The following is a 3132-nucleotide window of genomic DNA, read 5'->3' as shown; positions in this document are numbered from 1 at the left end:
TTGGGTTCTAGCTCAGCATTTCCAGCCACTTACAAGTTAATGTGATAATCAGCTTTTACCTTATTTTTTTGAAAGTGTAAATGAATTAATGAATGAATAATTAGATACAATGGGAGAGGAATTCAGTGTGTGTCCAAGTGTTGTGTTGGCACAGAAGAACAGGGAAGGCAAGAAGGGAGCTGCTGATGTTGCCTACATCAGGGTCTGGGACCTGAGGGAGACCCTGGCTTCACCGTTCACGAGTCACGAAATCTTGGGTGGGTTACTTACCTTTTCTAAGTCTCATTGTCCTCGTCTAAAAGGAGAAATATGGGATACCTCTATCATTTAACTATTACTGTTTAACAAACCACCCTAAAGCTCAATGGCTTAAAAATAACAACCATCTTTACTGCTCATGTGGCCAAGGGTCACTTAGGGCTGCCTGATCTAGTCTGGGTTTCACTCAGGTGGCTCTGTGTCTCTCATATTTCTCTCTAGTGGGCCAGCCTGGGCGTGTTCTCATGGGGATGGCAGAAGTGCAAGAAGACAAGAAGAGATATGCAAGGCCTTTTTTAGGGCCTGGATTAAGAACTTGATTAGGGCTTATATTAAGAACTTGATGCTATCATTTTTGCTAATATAATATTGGTCAAAGCCAGTCGCATGACCACACTCCAAGTTAAAGAGAGAGGAAACACACCATGCTTTCGGAAGGGCTCCCCAGTGGTTTGGATACTGCAGGTGGAATGGAGGGGCAGTGAAATATTGTGCCCAGTAATGCAGTTTATTATACTCTCTTCCTGAACTATTGGAGAAATTTAAAAAGATGGTCCTTGTTAAGGTCCTTGCCTGGTATGCTGTGAGCATTTTACAGGTGGTTGGTAGGTCATATATCTTGTAAGCAATGCATAAATTGCATCTACTATAGTTGTTATAACCATTATTTGTTAGAAATGCAGACACTTGTTATTCCAAAGAGCAAGACTCATAGAGAGCTTACCTGGAAACAGTATGTGAAATAGGCTGTGTTTGGATGGTAAAAGGGGAGTTTACTCATTCAAGAAATATTTATTGAACACCTATGTGCCAGGCACTGCCCTAGGCACTTGGGGTACCTTTGAGAATGAAGCAAAGATTCTTGTCCACGTGGAGTTTACATTTCAGTAGGGGAAGATGTATGCATAAGCAACATAAAGATAAGCAACTGATCTAGTATGTTGATACTATGAAAGTTGTAGAGGAAGGTAAGGGGTTTGGGTATGATGCTGGGGGGGCAGGTTTCAGGATTCAGTAGGTGGCTAGGTGGGCTTTCTTGAGAAAATGAGAGCAAAGGCTTGGCAGAAGATGATGGAATGGGTCAAGCAGAACTTGGGGGAAGAATATTCTAGGCATGGGAACTCCAGAGCAAAGGAACTTTGGTAGGGATGCAGAGTGTGTTTGAGCAGCAGCATGAAGGACAGTGTGACTGGAGACCATGCAAGAGGGAGTGGAAGAGTAATAAGGGTTGAGGTTGGAGAGGTCACGAGGAGGGCCTGGTAGTTCATTGTAAAGGCTTCAGTTTACTCTTAGTGAAATGTGTGCTATGTGCTACTGGAAGGTTTTGAATAGACACATGACTTGATTCTGATGTCAAATGCCACAAAACTTCTGTTTTTTTTTTTTTAATTAATTTATTTGAGAGAGAAAGAGAGCAAGCAATGGGGAGGAGCAGAGGGAGAGGGACAAGCAGAATCTGTGCTGAGTGTGGAACAACCACGTGAGACTCAATCTTACGACCCTGAGATCATAACCTGAGCCAAAATCCAGAGTTGGATGCTCAGCTTACTGAGCCACCCAGGTGCCCTGAGAGTTCTGTTTTAAAGCACGTGGCTACTATGTTAAGAATAGCATCAATAATACAGGGAGGTTGTGAGAGCACTCAAGGAAGGAGGCAATAGTCAACTGGGCTTGGATGGTGACAGCAGAGGGGTGAGCATCTTGAATTTGGATATGTTTTGAAAGTAGAGCCAGTAGAATGTACTGGCAAATTAGATATGGGTGTGACAGAAAAAGACAAGTCAAGGTTGATTCCATGGTTTTTCACTTGAGTAACCAAGATAGCACTGGGGAGGGAAAAAAATTAGGTGTTTAGTTTTGGACATGTTGAGTTTGAGGGGCCTTGTAGACACTCAAGTGGACATTTTCACGGAGGCAGTTGTAGACACTTGTTCAGGAATCAAGAGAAAATCTAGATTAGAGTGACAAATTTGGGCGTCATTGAGCTCACAACAGTATTTGAAATCACGGACCTGGTCATATGAGCAAGGGGGTGATTTTTCATGAAAAGAACACTGAGGAGGTACCCCCAGGGGACTCAACATGTAGAGAGAGTGTGCGAGCCTGAGAGGTGGACAGTGTGGTCAAATGCTGCAGGTAGGGCAAGTACAATGAAGATTGGGAATTGATGGGTGGATATAGAATGTGGCGGTCACTAGAGATCATGACAAGAGCAGTTTGGGTGGAGAGGTGTTTATAAAAGGTAGACCGGAGTGGGTTTAAGAAAGAAAGTGAGGAGAGGGATTTGAAAGAGAATAGATAATCCTTTGAAGAGGTCTGTTGCAGAGGGGAATAAAGACATCGGTCAATGGTTAGAGAAAGGTGAGGTCAAGAGAGTTTTAATGGCAGGCATAATGGCATGTTTATGAGCTGATGGTAATAATCCAGTAGAGAGTGAAAAACTGATAATGCAGAAGACAATAGGAGAAAGGTTAGTGATATGGAAACCACCAAAGGAACTACTCAGGCTTTTCCGGCTTTTTACTCCTGGTGTTCCTTACCCCACAGGGATGTTCATTATGTTATTAAGATTCTCTCCTGTCGGATTATTGCATCAAGTCCCATCGGTGGTTTCAGTGCCACCATCAGCATTAGTGTTTCCTCTCTTGTTGTTTGTCATCCCTCTACTCAGGGCACAGCAGTACTGGGGCATTTTTCATTTTCTAAATACGGAACCCTGAACCATTTCCCAGGCTTTCCTTTGTGGCATGGACAGGACGGTAAGAAAGCAGAATTGGGCTCCCTGACCCCAGTCCATGAGGACATGTAGACAAACTCTGTTTTAAAACACCGAGGCTGTATTCAGACAAACTGGGACCAACCACGAGAGAAAGA

The sequence above is a fragment of the Mustela erminea genome, chromosome 13 (genome assembly GCF_009829155.1).
Source record: "Mustela erminea isolate mMusErm1 chromosome 13, mMusErm1.Pri, whole genome shotgun sequence".
In the NCBI taxonomy this organism is placed as follows: Eukaryota; Metazoa; Chordata; class Mammalia; order Carnivora; family Mustelidae; genus Mustela; species Mustela erminea.
This window is presented reverse-complemented; position numbering follows the sequence as displayed.